This window comes from Anser brachyrhynchus (genome assembly GCF_964034855.1).
Source record: "Anser brachyrhynchus genome assembly, chromosome: 22".
Classification (NCBI taxonomy): domain Eukaryota; kingdom Metazoa; phylum Chordata; class Aves; order Anseriformes; family Anatidae; genus Anser; species Anser brachyrhynchus.
The window spans coordinates 8,040,198-8,048,239 of record NC_137715.1 but is presented as its reverse complement, the minus strand read 5'-3'; the positions used below and the strand labels follow the sequence as shown (position 1 = coordinate 8,048,239).

General features: G+C 47.9%; 1 protein-coding gene across 1 annotated transcript in view; it reads left to right on the top strand.

The window, feature by feature from the left end:
• The window catches only part of LOC308181640 (acid-sensing ion channel 2), a 526,264-nt gene that overhangs the window by 198,126 nt on the left and 320,096 nt on the right, over nt 1-8,042 (top strand). The gene's annotated exons all lie outside the window — the stretch shown is intronic.

Sequence of the window (8,042 nt, the reverse complement as noted above, 5' to 3'; positions counted from 1 at the left end):
AAGGTTAAAAAAAAGCATTTTCAAGCAAATGCAAAGTTTTCGTAGAACCTGAAAATAATTTATTTTTATTTCCAATTTGTAAAAATAAACAAAATAGCCTAACTGCTTCTTTTGAGGTTAAGCAGGGAAAAAAACAAACAAACAAAAAAACCTCTCTCCCTCTCTCTGTGTATCCATTTTTGATATGGCTAATGAACCAAAATTGCCTTTATTCATATACCTCTGCTCTGATATGCCCTTTTTGTCTGTGCATAAGCGAAAGGTCTTCTGAGCTATACAGAGCTCAAACAGAGAAAAACCTTCAGCGAGACCAGAAAGCGAGAGAGGGCACAGTGGCTGTGGAGGCAAGGCCGGAGCAGGGGATCTGCCAGGTGGAGCTGTAAGCCTAGCGTTTCTCTTCTCCCTGTCCTGCTGACAAGGTCTAACTCTCGTGTTGTGGCAGTATCTGATTCTCTATTTTGAGCCCTGGCTGTTTCTTCTGCACAAGCAACCCTGCCAGACCGCAGCCCCGAGGCAGCCTGCAGGTTGCAAGAGAGGCACGCTCAGTGCTTTCTGCTGTCCGGAGACTTGGTGACACTCGCTGGCAGTGTGAGGAGCGTGGGCAGAGCTGCCAGAACACAGCTGGTGACCCTGGTGAGCAGCAGAGCATGGGCCGGCCAGGGGATGGATCTGGGCAGGGCAAGAAACCTGCTGCGGTAAGGACTTGTTAGTGAGTAGGTTTGTACCAGAGCTGAGGGATCGGGGATTTCTCTGGGTGGTACAGGGATAAAACTTAAGACACCAACAAAATAAAACTCCTGGGGATTTCCCAAGCTCTGCAAATGTCTGCAACCCACCATGAGAAAACCTGTCGGGAGATTTATGGTGCCTAAGAATAGGATCATGTCGCTTACTTGTCTGTGTAACCAGCTTGTGGTGGGGCTCACAGCTCCCACCAACATGTCTGCACTACAAGCCAACCCACAAGGATATCAGTTAGTAATTGCAGACACGGGGTTTTAGAGTTTTTTATGCAAGCTGCACATTTTCAGCTTTGGAGATCTCCAGTTTAACTCTTTGCTGACACAAGCTGTAGCACACAAGCAGCGTGTAGTTCAGCCAGAGCTGTGCTAACCCAGCTCAAACTGCAACAGGCAAACCTTTGGGAGTAATTAGGAGGGTAGATCTAAATGCATATTAAAGAGCAATGTATAACCAGTATAACACTGCATAAATAGCCTGGGGTGTGCACATTGCTATTCTCTAGCTTCAAGGAACTGGTATATAGTTTGGCACTAGTTTGAATGTCAGGGAATATGAGTGAGGTATGCCAAATGCAAGAACCATGGCATGAATCATGCTGCACTTCCATCGCGTTGGCTCCAGCCCACAGACTAGATCAAGCGTTCTCCATCATCACAACACTCTTGGCTGGTTTATTGTTTGCTGGGCTACTGTCATGATCCCTGGAAGCTGCTGATCGGGGGAGAAAATCCACACCCATTACTTGGTTTTGAAGGGCCACTTCAGCCCATTTCATCTCATCCAAATGCACAACACCCACAGAATCCACTTGCATAAGATTTCTAGCTGGGGAGAGAGTATATTTCTGGGGAAGGCTGGCCACACGTGTGCCCTAGGTGTGAAGTCTGCAAGAAGGGAGCTTTTAGAAGTCAAGAGATAGATATGTGACATTGGCAGTTCATCAGGGAAGACTTACTAGAGCTGAATAAGGTTTCCGAAGCACACTTAGAGGCCATTTCACATTGATTGGCTGTTAAATACATCTCATGCCCAGTGTTCATTTGCTTGGGAGCCAAGCGAGCTCTTAGTACTCAAATCTTTTACCTCTTGGTAAACAGCAGCAGCAGCCTCCTGGGGAGGGAAACATGCCTCTTGCTCCATCCACTTCATTTTCCCTGTGAACACAGGAGCCTCCTGTGTCTAAGGAAAAGCCTTTATTCACATGTCTGTGCACTCCACCCTTGGTAGGTCTCTAGCTGTTGAATTAGAGCAAATGACAAGAAGCAGTAAGGTAAGCAAGCAAAAGGAGGCAGTGACACAGTGCACAGGAGAGACTCAGGAATGGTGCTGTGAGGTTTTTCTCCTGCTGGCATGGTACAGAAAGAGGGAGATGGCAGGAAGCCTAGAGAAAAAAAAGTGAGACAGGGAAAGAAGCAAGTGTGGGAGAAAAGCCAGGACACTGGGGCTGCCTAGCAAGGCAAGGACCTAGATAGCTGTTCATGTTCCTGGCCGGTCCCATCAGCTCTGTCCTACTTCGAAGGGGATTTAAGGCCTCAGCAGGCAGAAGAGAGTGTCTCATAATGAGAGCGTTTGCATGGGGGCTCCTGTGTCCTGGCTTTGTGGCAGTGGTATGTGACAGTGGCATTCATCGGAGCCTCAAGGACCCTGAGGAGGTCAAAGATGTTTTTTATCCCTAGCACCCCTGAAGTGTGCTCTGTAATCAGCTGGGCAGTACCTGGAAAGCTGCTGCTCCCTAAATCTGAGGCTGTGAAAGGAGCTGCCTGGTGATCCTGTGTTACACGTGAGAAGCCCAAGCTTCTGCTTGGCCAGGCCCAAGAGCTCAGCCAGCCGTGCTGCCCTGTGTGATGGCTGTCAGCTTTCATGAAACCAGGGCCCACTGATGCAGCTGCCCACATCTTCGTGCCGCTTCATAACCAGCTGCTGCAGCCTGTGCAGAAAGTAGCTCTTGGGCACAGCCCTGGTGCACGCAGCAAATACCCCAAATACCCCTTCCTGTGGCTGCAGTGAGAGAAGGGAGGCTGTTTGCCTTTAGGGATTTGACTCACTGAGCAATCGGTCATTTCAGTGGCTTTACTGCAAAGCTTGCTTTGTTTCTGCTTAGGTTTTAGCTGAGAGAAGTTTGAATAATTTAGAGGAAGGAGTTTAGGGGTTATTTGTATTTGATCTCTCATTTTCCTCCTTTCTTTCCCATCACATTGCAGTCATACATCTTTTAATTCAATTCCTCTTTTCTTTTATGGGTATGATCTTGCTTTCAGTTGGAGAAATATCTGCTACTTGGGATGGAATTCATCTCTTTTAACTGTAACCACCTGGAGGCAATGGGAGAAACAAGCACCATCAAGGAGAAATTTTCACCAGATTTAGGTTCCAATCTTAGGCTGGGATAAAAAGTCACCTAAAGAAGCTGTCCTGTCTCCAGTTACTGTGGATAAACCCTTTACAACCATCTGTGATGTGATGCTTTTTAGAGAGCTGTGTGTAGGGATGTTCCCGTTTTCCACTCCACAATATCAGTAGTGTAGTACCTATCAAAACACAACCCTTTTTAGGTGGGGAGGGAGGCAGAGGTGGGTCTCGCTGTCGTGGTGTGATGGGCTTGAGCTTGCACTGCTGCATTAAGCGGAATCTCTCACTGCCTTCCTACTCCTTTGGCTCTCTTGTCCCACTTAGCCCAGTCCGTGCTAGAACTGGCATGAGGAAGGGGGTGTTGGTGGAGGTGTTTCCTCAGGTCCCTCGGGGAGGAGATGGGGCCAGTCCTGTCTGGGCTAGGTCATGGTCCAGCAAGTGGATGCAGAAAGAAGTCAGTGATGTGTCTTGGTGTGGTGCAGCTTCACCAGTGGCACTGCTTCAGCAGCAGTAAACTGACTGGGCAAGAGGTAAAACTGGGCAAGAAGTATAGTTTGTAGAATCACAGAATGGTTTGGGCTGGACAGGCCCTTAAAGGTCACCTCGTGCCTCCCCCATGCCATGGGCAGGGACACCTCCCACTAGTCCTGGTTGCTCAAAGCCCCATCCAACCTGGCCTTGAGCACTTCCAGGGATTTTATTTGTTCTCTACTGCTTTGCAGTAGTTTTTTAGAAGAAACTGGGAATAAAATGTTTGATGCTAGTGAAATGAGATGTATAAGGAGAAATCTGGCTGCAATTTAAACTGACAAACTCATAGAAAAGGGATATTTTAGCTGTTTTCATTGAACGTTTAGACATAGCAAAACTGTATTTTCTGTGGAAGGGAGTGGTCTGTTTCTGAAATGTTGTGTTCTGTCTTGCTTTGGCAGTCAGCTCAAGCTCAGTGTGCCTTGTGGGAACTTCAACTACTGTCTTAGGCTCCTGTCATTCTCCATGAGCCAGGCTCCCCAGGTAAAATCACGGGTTTCCTGAGGATTGCCCAGCGCAGGGACATTTTTGCCAAATGCTACAACACAGCAACATGACCCTGCCCGGTTCTGAATGCTCCAATGTCTGGATTTGCACTAGAGAAATTAAAACATGAGGTAACTAACTTCTACAGAGATTTCAGAAAATGTCTCCTGCCCCTTCCCAAGACGTCTTTGCAGCTGTTATTTCCAATACTCAGAATGACTGAGAACTGCACAAATTCTTGCCCACACCCATCCTTGTCTTTTACAGTGACAGAATTCACCTTCCAGCCTTCCATGAGGAAGGTGCACAGTCGAGTGCATTTCAGAGGAGCCCCAGCCCCATTTCTAGGCTAGGCAATGCCAGGAGGAGGAGGAAGGGACGGCAAATAGCTGCTCATTTTGTTCAGAGGATGCAGTGAGATGAGGAGCAGCGCTTCTCTGGGCTGTTGGGTACCCATCCTTCTCTCTACTCCTCTCCCTACTGAACAGGAGAGGTCTGAGCCATCGTCAGTGTCTCTCATACGGCAGCAACGGAGGGCAGCCAAGAGGAGCTCCCTCAAGCAGGAGGGAATGCAGATTGGTTGTCCAGCTAGAACCACACTTGTCATTCAGTAAAAGTGAGAGAATAGATCAGCAGAGCATCATGGGAGCACTGCTAAAATGTATCTAGATAAAGCTGATGTGTTTTTCCCGGTGTCTAACAGTGTTTATCTGAGTGACTGTGTTCCCATGACTTAGTAATAATGCACCTTTCAACTCGAGAGACAGCAGCCCGTGGTTTTACTGCTGTAGGTCACAGGATCTAGCCCTGCGAATGACTCTTCAAATCAGATCTTTTTGTACAGGGGCAGGTTCTCAAGAGGTGAACATGCTACTGAAAGGCAGGTAGTGTGAGAGCTGTCTGCTCAGCACAGTCATGTCTGCTCATGGGACTGGGACTGCCAAAGTACTTGCTTTAGCATGCTGGCAGGGGGCTGTGCTGTTCAGTTTCCAGAGCAGTAAACATTATTCCAAGCGACTGTGAGATGAAGGATCTTAGCCTCCAGAGTGGGAGAAATGGTTTGCTGAGAAGGATTGGACATTTTTCCAAAGAGGCAGAAGAAGCAATTGGTCTCTGCAGCTGTTCGGCCCAGGCACGCATACAGACCTGTGAGTGCTGAGTGTCAGGATCCGTGCGTGTGTAGAGCTGAACTACTTTCAGGCTGGGCACTGCCATGACCTGGCTGCTGATTTACGCTCCAGGAGGAGGTGTATATGAAGACTTCAGTGACACAGCCCCAGATGCACCGTACCTTGTGCATCTTTGGATGAAAGGTGCTGGATAAATGTAAGCCTTGTCCCTGGCTCGCCATAGTCTTGGCACTACCTAAATATGGATTGTGCACACAGTCCTGTTGGAAGATGGTTATGTTTCAGCCACTGGTTTGGGGCTACTAATCAGACTCTAAGTACAGATATGCAATGGCAAATGATTAAATTACTTCTGCTTATCAGCTGAACCAGAAGAAATGACCCCATAGTTTCACTTTAACTGCAGGCCAGACTGTATTAGCTTGTTACAGTGATTAATTTGCCTTCTTGCTCAAAAGTTGGCATTTCATTCCTTGTGTGATGTTCACTTGGGCAGCTCCTGGGATTGGAGTCTCTTGCATTTAAATGGGGGACTGGTAATGAAAGCTCTTTAATTTAAGCTTATTGGTGTTTTAGCTACACCAAACCGTTTGCATTTTTTCCCCAAATGTAGAGCTGCAAATGCTAAGTGTCTTCTTTAGAGGTGTGGCATTTCCATTCATTTAGGGTATGTCCATGCAGGTGCATTCATGCTTTAATTCATTCTCCTCCTATCCCAAAAGCATAAATGGTGCCGGTGCGCTGGAGCACTGCAGCTCAGCCCAGGTGGCTGCCTCAGCTCTTGGGTTTTCGTCCTTGTGGTGGTTTTACTCGGGTGGGCGGCCGAGCTCCACCACAACCGCTCTCTCACTCCCTCTCCTCTAAGAGGAACAGGGAGAAAATACGATGAAAAGGTCTCAAGGGTTGAGATAAGGATGAGGAGATCGCGCAGTAATTATTATGATGGGCAAAACAGACTCAGCATAGGGAGATAATAAGATTTATTACCTATTACTAACAAGCTAGAGAAGTGAGAAACAAATGAAAGAAACCAAAAGCACCTTCCCCCCCATCCACCCTCTTCCACCTCCTCCCCCGAGCGGTGCAGTGGAACGGGGGAATGGGGGTTATGGTCAGTCTATAGCACTTCTTCTCCGCCGCTCCTTCTCGGTCACTCTCATTCCCTGTGCTGTGGGGTCCCTCCCACGGGATGCAGTCCTTGCCGAACTGATCCGACGTGGGCTGCCCACAGGCAGCAGCTCTTCAAGAACTGCTCCAGATATGGGTCTGTACCACGGGGTCCATCCCTCAGGAGCGAACTGCTCCAACCTGGGTCCCCCATGGGCAGCAGCTCCTGCCAGGTCACCTGCTCCACCATGGTCTCCTCCACGGGCTGCAGCGTGGAACCCTGCCCCACCATGGTACTCCATATGCTGCAGGGGGACAGCCTGCTTCACCATGGTCCTCACCTCAGGCCGCAGGGGACTTCTGCTCCGGTGCCTGGAGCACCTCTCCCCCTCCTTCTGCACTGACCTTGGCGCCTCCTCACTCCTCTCACTCTCCCAGCGGCTGTGTGTGGCCCAGTGTTTTTTTTTCCCTGTCTTAAATATGCTCTCACAGAGGTGCAAAACAACATCACTTATTGGCTCGGCTCTGGTCAGCAGTGTGGCCCTTACCTAACATGGGGCAGCTTCTAGATCCTTCTCACAGAAGCCACCCCTATGGCCCCCTGCTACCAAAACTTTGCCACGTGAACCTACTACAGTCCTTATTGGAACCAGCTGGATACACTTTATCAAAAATTTCTGGTCAGGAAATAAAATTTGCAACACTTGCAATAACAAGATTTTACTTGCTGTAAGAAGTATAAACAGCTATCATATTTCTTAATACCTGCTACATTAATTTGACTGCTCCTATAGGTTTAGTTTAATACTTGAAACAACGTACGGGGTCTGGCTGAGATGTTAACTTTCCCTGCAGCAGCCCATACAGTGCTGTGCTCTGCACTTGTAGCTAGAACAGCGCTGGTGTCACCCCAGTGTTGTGTCTGCTGCTGAGCAATGCTGGCACAGCATCAGAACTCCCTCTAACCCCCCCAGAGCTGGGGGTGGGCAAGTGATGGGGAGGGGACATCACCAGGGCAGTTGACCTAAACTGACCAAAGGCATATTCTATGCCATATCATGTCACACTCAGCAATAAAAGGTGGAAAAAGGAAGAAGAGGGGAGGGGTGGGCTCTCGTTGTGAAAATGTCTGTCCTCCCAAACAACAGCTACGTGCATTGAGGCCCTGCTTCAAGGATGTGGTCAAGCATCGCTCGTTGGTGGGAAGCAGAGAGTAATTTCTTTCCTCTGCACTTCCACACAGCCTTTGCTTGTTGGTTTTTTTTCCCCCTTTTCCACTTTCCCTTTTTTCCCTTTAGTTAAATTGTTTAATTAATAATAATTTTTCCTTAATAATTATTTTTTCCTTTAATTAAATTATCCTTATCTCAACCCATGAGTTGTTTATTTCCTTTTCTTTCCCCTCCTCTTCTGAGGAGGGGGAGTGAGAGAGTGGTTGTGGTGGAGTTCAGCTGCCTTAGCAAGGTAAAACCACCACAAACAAATGTTTCTCTGATAACATGCACTTAAATAGAGCTGTTGGTTACCTCACTACTGGCTGTTGATTGGGAAATTTCCTCCCAAGACTTGAGATTTGAAATTCAGTGACAAGTATATCCTAAGCCAAGTGCTTGCAAGTAAAGCAGTTTGTCACTCCTGCAGACCAAGTACACCGGGGTTTGGAGTCTATTTGAAAAGAAAATTAAACAATAAGTC